The following is a 17,333-nucleotide window of genomic DNA, read 5'->3' on the forward strand; positions in this document are numbered from 1 at the left end:
CACAAGCTCTGATCTCTCACATTTCCTTTCCTTCCCACTCTTCACAAAACTCGCTCTCTTTTATTTTCCATACACACGACTTTCATAGAAATCCATATTAACACATTTCAAACCTAGTAAACTTGCTTTGAATGAATTATTTTCATACATTTCTCACTCATATGCGCAAGTCTTTCGTACCATAGCACTGTATCAAAATCTATAGCAATTTTTTGTTCTCCCTACTCAACTACAACAACTATTCCCAAATATTCATTTTTCTCTGAAACAATCAAAGTATAAGGAACAATATGACCTATACAAAGATATAAGGTGGCTAATCTCACACATTTTTCTACTACAAGGGAAACTTTTTAAACTTTCCAATTTTTATCATTAAAAGTAACTAAAGAACCCTCATCACCAAGTTGCCCTACTGAAATTAAATTCCAACTCAGTCTTGGAACATGTCTTACCTCATGTAGTAGCCAATAATTCCCATTTTGCAACATAATCTTAACTTTTCCTTTTCTAAGAATCGGACGAGGCTCATAATCCCCCAAATAAACAAGCCCAAAATACCCCTGGACATAATCAATAAAATAACCTCTATGAGGTGTAGCATGGAATGAAGCACCAAAATCTAAAACCCATGAATCATCAACATTTTCTAAAGAAAGAAGGAAATCATCCTCTTTGAATTTTTTACTTACCACATTTGCCTCCTTGTTTCCTTCTAGTTTATCTCCTTCATTATTCTTTTGAGTCCAACAATCTTTCTTCTTATGCCTTGGTTTACCATAGTAACAGCAATCTCTTGGTCCTCTAGATTGAGACCTTTTTCCATTTGACTTTCCTCTTTATTTCCCATGGTTTCGAGACTTGTTTCCTCTCTCAGTCATTTTGCCTCTTCTTTGTGCATTCAAAGCATTTCCTGATGTAAATCCACCTTCAAAAAATACTGCACCCATTGTCAAACACATCAGAATCCAATATGCAGTTGGGAAGTGATTAGATCATAGTAAAAAGGATATCTAGATAGGAAAACCTTTTGGTGGCAAGCCTGCCAAAAGGGGTTAGATGAAAAACTAATATAAAATAAGAAGTAACCTGCACAAATTAGAGCACACAAAAGTTAATTGGGTTTGGCAGTAAACCAACCAAATCCAAAAAAAAAAATTCAATTTCTTCCATCTTAAGAAGATTAAAGAAGAAATTAGTGAAATCTCTCTCAAGAGTCTCCTTCGAATCATACCTTCATGCAAACACTCAAAACAAAGATTAAACTGCTCTGATACCATGTTAGAAATGGAAAAAGAAATATGTAAAGAAGCAATACCAGGAAAGAATCTAAGAGATTTAATGCATGAAAAGATATTACCATAAAATAGGAGAGAGAAAGCTTCAAGATCCAACACCATGAGACAAGATATTTGGAAAGGGGAAAGCAAAGAAAACCCCTTGTGACATTATGAATGAGGCATGAAAAGCCCAAGAGAGAGAGAGAGAGAGAGAGAGAGAGAGAGAGAGAGAGAGAGAGAGCAAGTGCTCATACAATAATTGAGAAGAGGAAGAAACCTCATTGTAAATGAGAGAAGAGGGTCATCTCTTAAATAGAGATGAGAGAGAGGAGTTAGAATGTAACTCCCATGTCTATGAATGCCACCATTCATAAGTGTGTGAGGCCAAGTGTGAGATTCCTCTTAAGGAGGAATAATCTAAAATTGGAAATTACAATAAATATTTGTCCTCACATATTCCACTAGATGACAAAATATGATGTAGTGGAAAAAGGACAAAAAAGAAATATATTAGGATACCTTGGCTTATATCCTAATATATTACAACAATAAAGAAAGGAGTTCTAACCTTGGTTTATAAACACACCAAGGAAAGATTACAACTTCTAACACCCCCCTTTAATCTTTACTTGGGGAAATTACATCAAAGGGTATTAAACCCATAATTTACAAAAATCTGCAACTTAATCTTCAATATGAAGTAATTTGATTGTCTTCAAGCCATATGGTACATTTGCAGATCCAAGAGAAGTACATGAGTCCTTTGAATGTGATCAAGTGGAAGTATAGACACCTCTTCATATGTGGAAAACCAAGAAGGTTCCTTGATGGATCACCTGGAAAAAAACAAGACAAATATCCACAAGTAGAATGCCATCATATATGCAAATTTGAAATCCTTTTGAATAAGGATAATAAAACTCTCATAGAGAAAAAATGAGTAAAACATGTTACCACAAAACAATGGAGATAACCTGATATCAAGATAAATTATATGCTCAAAAAATTGTCAACAAGGACAAATTGAGTAAAAAGCTTGATCAATGCTCTCATGAAAAGAATATTATACTAATGCACAAATGACCACAGACAAGGCCAACTAATGATACGTGCATCAACATTGCATCAATCATGTGGATATAGACAGTCCACTTAATGAATCATCCCACTGCAAGTTAATGGGTGATCAATCCATAACATGCATGACTCATGATCTAAGCAATAAAGTATGTAGATCATTATCACATTAATATATGAAAATAACATAAAGGAGAGACGTGCTGATCACAGTAGAATTATCATGATTTTTGTTAGGATAATCAAAAGAATGGATTATGAGGATATAACAACATATTGCCTTCAAATTGGATCAAATTATCTGAATTTGGAGAGAAAACTCCAATAATAACATCCTCTTCATTGAGGAACAAAAATGGAACAACATGGAGGGAAAATCCATAAAAATATTATCCTATCAAAATGGAACAGATAGGATCAAATGGAGGGAAACTCCATATAAAATGAGTGCATACCAATATAGGATGGAGGGATACTCCATGGGCCAGATAAGGAAACTATGTATTAGTTATACTAAGGGGACCTACATAGTTAACCTTGAAAAAATATTAAGCTCCCTATGCAACTCAAAAAAAAATATCATATAAATTGTTTATATCAATGGTATAATACCATAAAGTGACAACATGTGCATAGAACGATGTTATAATAGCATAAAAGTGCAACTATGGGCACATCAAAATATCAAAATGAAGGCAAATGTGTAAGATTACTCATAATCCAATTAAGTAAACTGATGTAAGGAAGATCAACTAAATATAGATATCAGGTATAAAACTCCATTAAAGGTAAACATGGGTATGAAAATTATAATAGCTTGTATATTTATCTTCGTATATATGTGTGCACCCATATATACTTGAATAAATATACTTAAAATATCATAGTATGAAATCACACAATTACAATTATGAAATGATAGCTTGACGCTAGAAAAATGATTAGCCCCTTTTCCTTTTTTTGAGAGTAATTACCTTTATATTAAATTTGTTACAACTAACCCTGCAAAAAAAACATTAGAGGAATAATTCTTCTGCAAATATAGAAACTGTATCTGCCAAATAATCAAAAAGAGCTAAGTTTGGCAAAGAGCCAAAAAATTGCTGAACACAAGGAATATTAATTATAGTGCATGAGAGACACAGGTCTTTTACCCAGATTCAATTTCGGGTTGATTGGTGGATGTTTCAGAATCTCTGTTCAGCGAAAATTGCAGTGATGCGATGACTGCTAGCGAACATGAATAGTACACACGTGTCTGTGGGCAGAAACAGATACTATGAAAAGCATCTTAAATATTTTTGTTGACATTACATGAAGTTTGTATGTCATTATCCCCAGCCATGCCTGTCACATTTGGAATGTTGTGACAGAGCAATTAGTGTTTAATGCTAGAGATATCACTGATCCAGACGCACTGCGAGGGTGGCGTTTGTTGACGAAACAAGAAGAGCGCATGAGAGTTAACAGAAATGGAATTCTTCACAATTAAGACCTGGTGGATGCGCAACTTCAATAATAGCAGATGATTTCCTCTCTGCATTCATCACCACTACGCAATCTGGCCTCAATGCAGGCACCCCTCCTATGATGGATCTACCACCTTTTTTTTTTTGAACTCGACAAGCGAATCCTTCTTTTCGTCAATCAACAGAGCTGATTAAAACTTCCCCCATGCACTGGTTATTACTACAACATCATTGAGTCAAGTTAAACTTGAAATCTGATAATTAAATTACAGCAACATCTGATATTGCAAATCCAGATCAAATTGAAAATTCTAAGCCTGCTGGATCCCAGTCTCCATTTACTCCTACTTCAAAACCTTTGCTGGTGTAAAGTGCATGACGTATTCAATTTATGGGTGAGTTCAAGATAGGCATAACAGAGGTTCTCTAAGGAGAGTAACGCAACGAGAATGGGGAAGAAGGGAAATTGGTTTAGTGGATTGAAGAAAGTATTCTCTTCAAGTTCAAAAGATAAATCAGATTCAAAGCCTCCGAAGGAGAAGCGCAAATGGGGTTTCGGAAAGCATAAACACAAGGACCCTCCTGCCATTGCAGATCCAACAACAGAGGAAAAGGAAACAACACCCTCTTTCGATAAAACATTGGCTAAGGCAGGAGAAGAGCAAAACAAACATGCATTAGCTATAGTAGTTGCAACAGCTGCTGCTGCTATAGCAGCCGCTCAAGCTGCAGCTGAAATTGTTCGGCTCACAGACGTAGCCCGCTCACGTTATGCAGGAAAATCCAAAGAAGAATGTGTAGCAATCAAAATTCAAACTACTTTTAGGGCATATTTGGCCCGGAGAGCCTTACGCGCATTAAAGGGTCTAGTCAGATTGCAAGCATTAGTGCGTGGGCAAACTGTCAGAAGACAAGCAAAAAATACACTATGATGCATGCAAGCTCTTGTGAGAGTCCAATCACAGGTCTGTGCAAGAAGGGTTCGAATGTCTGAGGAGAATCGAGCTCTCCAGCGTTAGCTAATGCAAAAACATGTAAAGAAACTCGAGGAAATGAGAGTGAGTATGGAAGCAAAGGATTGGGATGACAGCTTACAATCTCAACATTCTCAAAAGATGGCACTTTTTGTCCCTTTGCAAAACAAGGACCGTGGCCAAAGAAAACAGTCCTCATAGAAAAGAAAATGTTGTAACGGTCCCTGACAAGGAGCCAAAAACTTAAGGCCAAAAAATTCAAAGTGCGAGCCAAACTAATGCAGGAAACCAATATGCTGATAAAAGGCAAAAGCTGGAGGGAGGACAGGCAAGACTGATATCAAAAGAGCACAAAGATGCTAATAAGGAATGTCCATCCATGTCCTTCACCGGACCAAACTCTAAATGTTTTGACAAAATCAGATTAAAAAAAGAGCTATATGTAAAAAAACACAGGCAGAAAAATAAAACCTTCAAAAAATACCACACCCATTGTCAAACACATCAGAATCCAATATGCAGTTGGGAAGTGATTAGATCATACTAAAAAGGATATCTAGATAGGAAAACCTTTTGGCGGCAAGCCTGCCAAAAGGGGTTAGATGAAAAACTAATATAAAATAAGAAGTAACCTGCACAAATTAGAGCACACAAAAGTTAATTGGGTTTGGCGGTAAACCAGCCAAATCCAAAAAAAAAAATTTCAATTTCTTCCATCTTAAGAAGATTAAAGAAGAAATTAGTGAAATCTCTCTCAAGAGTCTCCTTCGAATCGTACCTTCATGCAAACACTCAAAAAAAAGATTAAATTGCTCTAATACCATGTTAGAAATGGAAAAAGAAATATGTAAAGAAGCAATACCAAGAAAGAATCTAAGAGAGTTAATGCATGAAAAGATATTACCATAAAATAGGAGAGAGAAAGCTTCAAGATCCAACACCATGAGACAAGATATTTGGAAAGGGGAAAGCAAAGAAAACCCCTTGTGACATTATGAATGAGGCATGAAAAGCCTAAGAAGGAAGAGAGAGAGAGAGAGAGAGAGAGAGAGAGAGAGAGAGAGAGAGAGAGAGAGAGAGAGAGAGAGAGAGAGAGAGAGAGAAAGTGCTCATACAATAATTGAGAAGAGGAAGAAACCTCATTGTAAATGAGAGAAGAGGATCATCTTTTAAATAGAGATGAGAGAGAGGAGTTAGAATGTAACTCCCATGTCTATGAATGCCACCATTCATAAGTGTGTGAGGCCAAGTGTGAGATTCCTCTTAAGGAGGAATAATCTAAAATTAGAAATTACAATAAATATTTGTCCTCACATATTCCACTAGATGACAAAATAAGATGTAGTGGAAAAAGGAAAATGAATAAATATATTAGGATACCTTGGCTTACATCCTAATATATTACAACAATAAAGAAAGGAGTTCTAACCTTGGTTTATAAACACACCAAGGAAAGATTACAAATTCTAACAGTCTCAAAGTCTACTCATATATATCTTTTTTAGTTTTCTTTACATGTTTGCATCTTGGCTTAATTTTCTCCATTAATTCATTGGGAATTTGTTGTGCAAGTTGGACTCGAGAGTATTTCCATTTACCTAGCTTTGACATGGCCATGTCTTCAACTTGTTGCTTCTCCTTTGAATTTCTGATTTTATACTTCAATGATCTAAAAAAAATTGTTCTACCACCAAAATCAATTTCTTTCAATCTTTCTTGAAATGTGGGTGGAGGCCATTTGAAAATCACATCTTTTACTTCTTCACCCAATTTCAGTTTCTTTCTGGATTTTCTTCTTGTAAACACTACAGTAGATGGCCTAGTAGATTTGGTTATAATAACCTTCCTTTCTACTTTACTGGCTCTTCTTCTTATTATTTTTCTTTGTCTTCTGCATCATCTTCTTCCATGCCATCTCCTTTACCTTCTATCAACCGAAGAGTAAAACTAGTTTGTTTCAATTTTGCTATTCTCTTTTTACCTTTGTTGACAGCCAGAGGGAGTTTTATCTCTAATTCAATTCTATCCTTAGCTTCATCATATGTTCTAAAATATCTCGCCTTTGAATCAACAAGTTCATTTAACAATTCTTCAATGATGTCCTTGGTTTCATCAATATTGACCTCATAACCTAGAGGCTTGACCCATACAATTCTCGGTCAGACTAGTTCAATAACTACTTTATCAAAATCAACCATAAAAAAAATATCATCTTTGTAGTCTTCTACAAGTTTCTTTGGTATCCTAAATCTATTATTCATCTTCTCCTTGAATGCATCAAAATAGTTGTCCATGAAACTCACATAATTTTATCTCATTTCTGCTATGTACTCATTGATTTAATAAAGAATAGGTACATCTTTTGTCCATACAACTATACCTTTTGATGGGAATAACTTTTATAAAAAGAAATATAAATAGGTTAAGAGTCAAATAAACTTACAAAGGTTATTCTTTGAATTTTTGATGCTTTTCATATTTTGGTTGAACTGGTTCAACATTAGCTCAACAAGGTTGAAGGACATATTGTTCTTGACCACTTTGAAAGTAAAATCCATAGCTTCACATGATACACTACTTAGTTGACTAGAGCTATATATTTTTTGTACAATTACATGTATTCCAAACTTTAGCTCTATATTAATAACACAACTAATCTTCATACACCTTTCATCCCATTTGGCAAGGGTTTTCTTCTCCAATTCCACCCAACTTAGGGTTTTGGTGGTTGTTTCCTTAGCCAACATTAGAAGTCCTATGATCTGATGAATCATTTTATTTGTTATCAAAATAGGTTTTCTATTATGCACATGGATAGGGATAAATCTTATCCACTTTATCTTAAAATCTTGAGGCATGTGTGGAATGTGAGCCAAACCCTTCGCTTCTAACTGTTGATGTTCTGGTCTCAACACATTATTCACACACAACTTCTACATATTTTCAACCATTTATAAGGTTCCTATATCTTGAATCAAACATAAAAAATGTGAACGAATATCATTTACCAAAAGTACCTTGGATGGAATTTGAGATAGAGCTCTGGCAGGTCTTTGCAATTGCCAAACTCAATTTGAAATCTGGTGCTTTTCATTTGACTCCTTAGACTAGCATCTCGGACCCTTTCTTTGTCTTGTTGCTAGAGGATGCCATCATTTGGTAGGGTTTCTAAAAATATGAAAATCTTCAACAATGATTCACTTAGATCACTTAGATGTACAAAGATCACTCTTCACAAATAGCTCTTGAAAATTCATAGTGACAAATGAATTTGATTTCTCCCTTTTTAACAAATTTTTCCTTTAAATCACCATAAATGCTTGGTACGATCACTTTCTCAATGATAGATTTTCTTCCATTCATCTTGAATTAATTTCTCAATAGAGTCATCCATGACTTGGTGTCCACACAACTTAGTAACTCCCAACCTTGCTCAGCAGGGTCTTGTAACCCGACCTAGCTCGGTAGTGTCCAAAATTTCTTTAAACGCTTGGTGATCACTTTGCATCTTGAATGCTAATTTTGATCTTTCCTTTCTACTAACTAGAACTGATGTAGAATGTCTTCTTAGAATATTAGTTCTAGTTATCCTTGTGGTAGATCAAGTAGAAATTCTTGAGTCACCCAATTCTTGAGTAACATGTGCTTCATTGCTCAGACTTGCATTCTCTAAAGATTTAGGAATCCACTACTATCTCATTTTTTTTCTGATGTTATCAGCCTTGGCTTTCTTTTCATCTTCACTTCTTCTAATTTTTATATAATTCTTGGCAAGATGTCCAAGTTATGTACAAATAAAACATCTTCTAGTGGTGTCTCTTGTACTCATGTGATGTTTTACACAATTTATTCCAATGTGTAAAAATTCTCCATAGTAGTTATTGGAAATATAGATCGAGTAACTAGGGGGGGTTAATTAGTTACTACAAAAACAAATCCATAGATCCCTTAGATGTCTAATAAACTAGTTATTGCTATCACTCAGTAAACATACATAAACATGTTGTAACTTGGTAGATGCAGTGTATATTAACTTTTAACAGATTCTTAAATATTCGTAGTGATTAACATGCAACCATAAAAGAAATAACATGAACACATGAGACACTAGATTTAACATGGAAACCCAATATGGGAAAAACCACCAAGTAACTAGCTACTGATTTTCACTCTTCTAAAGTGAGCCCTGTTAGGAGCCAACCTAGTTAAAGGTTACAAAACACACTATTAGGTATGACCTTGTTAGAGGATTTTAATCACCTTGTTAGGAGTGGCCTTGCTAGAGGTCTTTAGAACAATTCAATAGAACTATCCCCTTGTTAGAGGATTTACAAATGGTTGTTAAACCAACTCTATTAAGAGATTTAGGAATCACTGCTACAATGGTGAGAAAATAACAATGAAATGACCTAAATAAGATGCAACTGAATTGTTGATACAGATTTTTGTTCTGCTTCACTAGATCCCTCTCGATCAAATAAAATGTTGTTGTTGCTCAAGGATATCTAACTGTCCTTCAAATTTTTCTCACACTTTCTTCTTCAATCAATACACTTGCATGCTGACTCATTACACTTTAGAATTCTCAACTTTACCTTTCATATATACCTTTCATATTATCAAGTTGGCTCATTTACAAGTTATAATTACCAATAATCATTACCTTAGTCGACTACAATTATCACATCAAATAATTAAACTTTATTTCTCAAAATAACAAAATCCTTCATTGGCCAACCCTGCTCGGTAAACATTGTTCTAGAAATGACTTCCAGTGTTAACCAACAGAAGCTCGGTTAACACTAAAAACCCTACAAAATCCTTCGAAGATCGAGTGAAATTGGTAAACACTGACTTTCCTTTATTAACCATGTTAGCTCAGTTAACACTGACTTCTACCACAAAATCCTTTCATGCCCAAGTTAGCTCGATAGAAACTATTTCCACAGAGTAATTTTTAGGAATGCTTGGTAGACTCTAAAATTTTCTTTGCTAACCAATTGTGCTTAGTAGATAACATCTGCCAGCTGATATGAGATTTGTGTAACATCAAAGACAACACACAATTAGACAATTGTATCCAATAGTAGTGACATCTACACAAAGTGTTGTAGTCTCAACCAAATATAGCTTTTACAATTTGTTCTATTGGATTCAATATCTTATTTTTGCATTCTAAAGATTTTTACCTATGCTTCTTGCATTTGTGACATTTTCCTTCTAATTTAACTTTTTCTTTATATTCATTAGCTCTATGGCCATGCTAATTGCAATTTTAGCATTTTCCATTGAATTTAGCTTTTCCATTGCTCCAACATTTGTTTGATGTATGACCTATTCTACCATAGTGACTGCAAGTAAGTCTTTGATTATTTTGAGCTCCTTGCTTGGATGATTCATCTTCTTTTGTATATCCAATTCCTTCTTTTCCCTTTTGCTTGTAATGGATTTTCTCATTTAATTGATCCATGTCTACTTGAGATTTCATCATCCTCTCATTGGTTTTCTTTTTAGTGTTTAGATCATTCTGTAATCTTTCATTCTCAGTTCTTTGATTCATGATGTCTTCATTTGCATTGATAAATTGATCAATGAAGTATGTTTGTTGAAGGAATATATGTTGAATTTCATTGTTCTTTCCTTCTAACTCTTCTTTTATCTTATTTTTCTCTTCCATGACTTCACATAATCTTACTGACTGGATTTCTTGTTCTCTTTTTAGCTTTCTGATTTCTTCTTGAAGTGTATCATTCTTTTCTAATAGTTCTTTGATTGCCTCATTAGCTTCATCTAAATTACTTTTTAAATGGATGTTATCAATTCTTGCTTCAATGTAGAGTTAGTCACTCATTTATACTGCAAGATATTTTCTTCTTTTCAAGGACTGAGAGAATTGCTCCTTTGCTTTCTTGAGTTTCCCAATAGCCAATTCTAAATCTAGCTTTTCATTTTGAATAGCCTTATCAAGTCTAAATACCTCATTACTTCTGATCTTTGCTCAAGATGTTAAAATTTTTTAGAGAACCACAAAGCTCTGATACCAATTGTTTGAAATATATGATAGGATTAAGTTACAAAAAGGGGTAGGGTAAACCAATAACCAATAAAACTTAATCTTTATTTACCAATTAATCCTTTGTGTGTATTCTAATATAATTGCATACATGATAAACTAAAAGCATTAAAATATTCATAACAATTTTACACATAATATGGTGACCCAGAAACCTTCCAAATAGAAAGTGAAACTGAGGTGGGGATGATACTCACAAGCTTTAGTATTGTAGTATAATGTTGTTTTGTTAAGGCTTACAATGATCACTTCTAATGATCTTCCTTGTTAGGAGAAATAAGGACTGCTAGGTCCACCTTGCAAAAAGATTTACAAACATACAATGAAGTAGTGCACGCGTAAAGAGATTTACAAAAGATTTTTCAATCTACCTTGCGAAAGGATTTAACTATTCCACCTATTAGGTTGAACCAGTAGATGATCTTTGATTTTCAACTTGGTTTACTGAATGAGATTCCTTTGAGTGTAATTGTCACCTTGCTGTGATAGATAAATCATTGTTGCTCCTTATATTGTTTTAGCCTTTAACTTCACACTTTTGCACTTTTACACTTTGATGATACCTCTTTTTGATGTGATTCAATACATTACTTTTATATCAATCCAATTTACAAATAAGCAAAGTTGGCTATATTAAAAGTTTCACCAAAATACACAAAGTCGGCCCAATTGCAAGAACTCAAGTTCTGAAAACAAACTCAGTGAGGTTTTGATGGTTGGCAACAATTATCAATGCTCAAAATCATCATGCACTCAATAGACATAGAAGCTTGGCTCATACTAATCACTTCCAAGTAGTTTGAACTTGATTTGCACTACTGACTTGGTGAATACTGTGAAACTCGACATATAAACTAAATCACTTGATTCACACTGGATAGCTCAGTCAATGCTATAACTATGAGCTTGATATAGATTGAATCACTTGGTTGACATTGTGTGGCTTGGTCAACATTGGATTCACATTGCTGAAATGAACTTGGTAACCACTGTAGAACTCAATTTGCATAGAGAAACTTGGTAAACACAATAATGCTTGGTTTACACTGATAATCACCAAGTTGGTAGAAATTGCTTATTGCAAATTGAATATTTTTCTTGAAACTTGGTAGCAATAGTAGAACTCAATAGAGCCTGAATTACTTGGTTAACATTTTTATTTGTATAATATGCTTGGTAGTTGTTAACTTTTTAATTAAGTGTGTGTTTGTCACTAATAAAAAAACTTTACTAAAATGTCAACTAGGCACCTGTGCACAATGACATAAATTTCAAATAAAAACTTGGGTTTTGAGCCAAATGTTTTTTAAGCCCTCCTTCTAGTGCCACTTCTGTTGAGCCGTCATTTTGCATGATAATGAATGAAAGGGATAATTGTGAATCCCTCTCTTGAAAAGATGATCGAGAATCAATTCCAAGGTTCTAGGCAATCTTGTAACCTGCTAAATTCCACTCAATTAAAGATAAATGAGTATTTTCACAAGGAGGCCTTTGCTCATTGAAACCAATTTTAGATAATCTATATGATCTATTACTATTTGAAAAAGTAACCACAAAAGAGATATATTTTTTGTATTTTCTATTTTATGAGGAATTCAATTTATCAATGTAACTATATCAATTCCTATTTTAACCAAGTGTTGTAAAAGAAAATAAAAAAGATAGAGTAATGAGAGATTAAAGAAAATAACTTGAAAGGGAAATTCCTAATAGACATAAACCATGGTAGCAACATGTCTATGAATTAAATCATCAAAAAGATCAAGTAGGAAACCAATGAAATTAGGAGCAACACTTCCTCAACCTTGACGATGCTATCATCGATGGAAACTCAATAATAATAGAAATATTTTTCATGTTTCATCAAATTGCAAGGCCATGGAAAGTGCACTCATGCGAGACAAAATGATATGCAACAACAATAGGTGATCTTTTCTCCAATTTGTTACGTCAACAAAATTTGTCAACATGAAGAAAACACCAAAACTAAAAGATCACACAATCATAAAAACAAAATAAAACTATTAGATCCATTATTATTCATGAACATCCATTCACAAAAATAACACACTCCAACAAGAATAACTACACTCAGAATGAGAGCACCAATAACATATATTATTGCATCAAAATAATGGCTTGGAGTACATATAACATCCATGTATTTAAAAGAAATTGTCTCCTATTTTTGTGTTAGGAGCGAGAGTTCTTCTAATGCAAACTCATGCTAGAAAACTAATAAAATTAAGCTAATTACATACAAACTAACTCTCTAAATGGTGCTAGGCAAGTCTCCAGCATTGTTTATATCAGTTAATGGGTGCATGAGCCTTTACATGACTTAAAATAATAAAAGAATGAGAAGATAAGAAGATAGAATCCATGGGATGATCTAGGAGTTTCTAGGAGATCTAAAAATGAAAGCTCAACCTTTTTTAGGTGTCTCTAGGAGTTGAACTGATCTCAAAATGTGTTTGCAATGCATAAAACGATCTAAAATAACAACTTGCAATGCCCTGCCAAGGGATCCAAAAGAATTAACCTAAATTTTTACTAAGTTTGCCAAACAATTTTATTTTTTAAACATGAAAGATAAACCATTCATATCAAACACATAGTAGTAAAAGTAATAACATACATTCATCTAAAAGGATACATAAGCATACATAACAGGTTACATTCCTTAAGGATCCCAAGACGTTGAGTCACATTTAATCTAATTAATACTAAGTCTAACAACCACCACATCCACATGAAAGAATAAATAGAAAGTCCAATGTCCATATTACACATTTTTTTCTGAATGCCTCTTGGCAATTAAATTCAAAATACTCAATCATCCACTATACATGTCATAGGAAATGAAAAGCTTAAAAGAATATACATGTGTGAAAATGAAGTACATCATCCTATTCTAATCCATGATGCAAGTGCAATAAAGTAAATGAAACCAAATTCCATACATGATACATCATCATAGAAGATATAAACATCCATCATAAAAGATAGCCATAAATCATAAACACAACACATAATTATCTAAATGCATGGTTCCTCCAAACTGTAAATAGCATCATTAGACCATCGTGGGTCCTAGCCATCCCTTTGTGCATAACATCCCAAGTCACCGAAGAGATCATTAGTATTATCATAGTAGGAATGTCACTCCTAAGACATACTACACCATATGAAAAAGAAAATCTAACATGCAAGAATAAAGCATAAGATGATCCTACAAAGCAAATAATACCATCTATCACATGCTAATCATCAATATAAATAAACATGTCAGTAAATTACATCCATCATAAGATCCAAGAACGGAATGAAGATAAATACCAACCAATAATGCTCTAACGATGATGTCTACAGACGGATCTCAAATGGTAAGAGTGAAAAAGCACTACCACTCGACCACGTGGAACCTAAATGGTCCACTCCCACCGTGCTGAGGAGATAATCTCAAGTCCCAAATAGAATATCAAATCACATAACAAAAGTACTCTCTAAGTCTAGGAATACTAAAAGTATACTAACTCAAAGGTTCTAACACAAACTAACACCTAATCCCAGAGGCACACAAAGACATGTAAGAAACCTACTATGTAAGTGGGAAAGTGTCATCGCACGGATCACACTAGAGTTACCCTGGTAGTCTCTCAATAGACCCCGGCCCCCTAGTGATCCCTATGTGGCTACTAGTATCCTCTCATACTAATGAGGCATACTACAGAATGCAAGGTCATAACCAAGCATTCCCTCTACTCCCATCCTAGTCTATACTAGCACTCAAGGCATGGGCGAGAACATACAATTATCTCATTAGGTTCATTTAATTCACCATTTAGTGTAAATATTTTCACTTATTAAATAACTTACAATGAGTTACCTTGGAAGCCACTTAGGGCCCCAGCCCCCATTACAAGCCACTTCTTGACACTACAAGTAGATAACCTACCCTAAGCTCATGGAATCATAAATCAAAAAATCACCATAGTCCTATACAAGCGACTAGAAAAATACCAAAATAAATCCATAATAAAAGCATCAAATCTCCATGAGTAACTTAAAAGAATCCACTGATAATCATGACCACAACAGTTCTCTATTAGCAACTGAAGATATCAATGATAATCACAATATCCATTGGTTCTCAATAAGCAACCAAAAATTATCTCAAAGTAATACTGATCGAAGACTCCAAACACTAATACATTAGGGGTCAATTTGCGACACCAATTTGTGATGACGAGCAAATGTTTTTTTTTTTGGCTTTTTTTTTCAATTATAGCTCGAGGACTTTGCAATTGTGACATCAGGCAACATAGGTGTCACAATTGTGATGTCGTCGAGCTATAATTGAAAAAAAAAAGCTTGCATTGGTCATTTGGTGGGTTTTCTTCTACGGCATATCAAGTCACGTTATATGCCATTTCAAACATTGAACACTTGAACTTTGAGGTGCATTGCAAGACATTTCATTCCAACTTCTTTCTCGTTCAAAAATCCTCAAACTTACCTACAAAACCAAGGGTCATGGCGTACATTATATGCATTTGGAGAAGGGTACATGCACTGACATTTTGCATTATATTCATTTGGAGAAGGGTATATTATCAGGCTCTGCAGGTGAGAAATGTCCACAACTTAGAAATTTGTGTGGGTGGAAGTTTTATTGCTAAATGATAAATTAGTTTTATTGCTAAATGATAGCGCATCAAACTTGTGGAGGAGTTCCTTACCAAATAGATAGCGCATCAAACTTGAATTGTTGCATTTTTAAAATTACCCATCATTGCATATCCTAATTAGGGTTTATACCAGAAATTGAGTTTAGAACACAAAATAGAAAGAGTGTGAATGCCACAGTATGTGAAGGAGTTGTAGAGGTTAAAGTTAAGAGAACTAAAAAGTAATCTATAGGAAGAGCTCCACATAAGGGAGTAGCTAGTCAAAGAAAATATACTTGTGAACGTGCCAAAAGATTTTGATAAAATCCCATCAATGATTTTATTGCCAAGTTCAACTGCCAAATGCATCATGAAGATAGTCAATGCAAGATCCTCAAGGGTGAGCATATAATCTAAGTTGGATGTGGTTGGACTAGAGGCTAGAAAAATTAACATTCGCTATCATGTGCAAGGCGATGTTTTAGAGTGCATCAATTTAGATTTAGAATTGGGATGGAAAAATCAATGCCTATGATAGAACCTTTTTATTTTTGTATTCTTATTGCAGTCAAGTGGGCAGCAAAAATGAAGCTTTAATGTCATCCCCAGTGAAAACTCTTGGTCAAGGGCATATGCAAGCACTAGTTTTAATGCCTTCATTAGTTGTTGAATTCCTTATAGTAGAGGCCACAAAAATGAAGGAGGTATCTCATGCCAAGGGAGGAATATAGTATCCCAAGTGGAAAATACTTGAATGGCTGCAACATGTAAAAGGAGGTGCACCCGTGCAAAAAAAACCTCCCATGCCTTGTCCAAACTATCCATTTTCCTTCTATTGTATGAAGTGTTTCCCTTTGGAGGTCATGTGAGTGATTACATGTAAGATTCTTCATTAAAATGTAAAGGCATCATAAACATGAATGCTGCAAATGCACTCCAAGCATTTGATGTTTTTCTACTCCGAGGGTTTATTTATTTAGAGAACAAAAAATTGTAAACCTGAAACAATGTTTACAAGCTCAAATTAATCTTTATAACCATTAACTTGGTGAGTGAACTTTTTGGGTTGGGTTAGGTATTTGAGGACCTTGGAAACCATAGTAGAACCCTCATGAAGTTGAGTCCTTGTATTTTTATATGTGAGCCATTAGTAGCCCTAAGGAACATTGTCAGCTTGGATTGCAATTTGATCTTTTGGCAAGACTGCCTAGTAGTTGATAAAGAGCCCTCACCCATCTCTACATCATTCCCTTCATCCTTAGTAGGAATGAATCTTCTAAATAATACCACGTAGATTTTTCTAAGACAAAACACATGAAAAGATCAGATAAATTCCATCTAAATTAACCAAAATAGATATATAAATCCTATTTTAACTATAAGTTTGCACATAACTATAGAAAAATACTATATTTGTATCTCCTTCCTAAAGCCAATCAACCCTTACCTTCTACTTCCTAAAAATAGTTCTCATTACTTACTTAAGTTCTCAAACAACTTGAGACTCCTCTCTACTCAAATCCTATGAAAAGACAAGATCTTGAATTTTTGTAAGTGACAACACACAATCTTGTGCCTACCTCTTCCTAGCATAAATATTACCAATACATTACCATTTCTTGATATGTCATTTAAACATATTGCAATTTCTTACTTCTATCATATGCTCATATGGCAAGCCTCCATCTCAAAACCACGAAGCCATGAAATGAAGCCACATTGGTTGGAACTTAAAAGGAGGATTCTTAGGAAGTACAACTTGAGTAGCATAAAACTTAATAGGCCAATTA

The 17,333-nt window shown here is 34.3% G+C and overlaps 1 pseudogene; it reads left to right on the plus strand.

Moving 5' to 3' along the window:
* Positions 1 to 4,209: 4,209 nt before the first annotated feature.
* On the plus strand, positions 4,210 to 4,813 carry LOC149537527 (protein IQ-DOMAIN 3 pseudogene; annotated as a pseudogene).
* Positions 4,814 to 17,333: the final 12,520 nt, after the last annotated feature.

Source organism: Cupressus sempervirens, chromosome 9, assembly GCF_028749045.1.
Source record: "Cupressus sempervirens isolate cs-2001-9-10 chromosome 9, ASM2874904v1, whole genome shotgun sequence".
In the NCBI taxonomy this organism is placed as follows: Eukaryota; Viridiplantae; Streptophyta; class Pinopsida; order Cupressales; family Cupressaceae; genus Cupressus; species Cupressus sempervirens.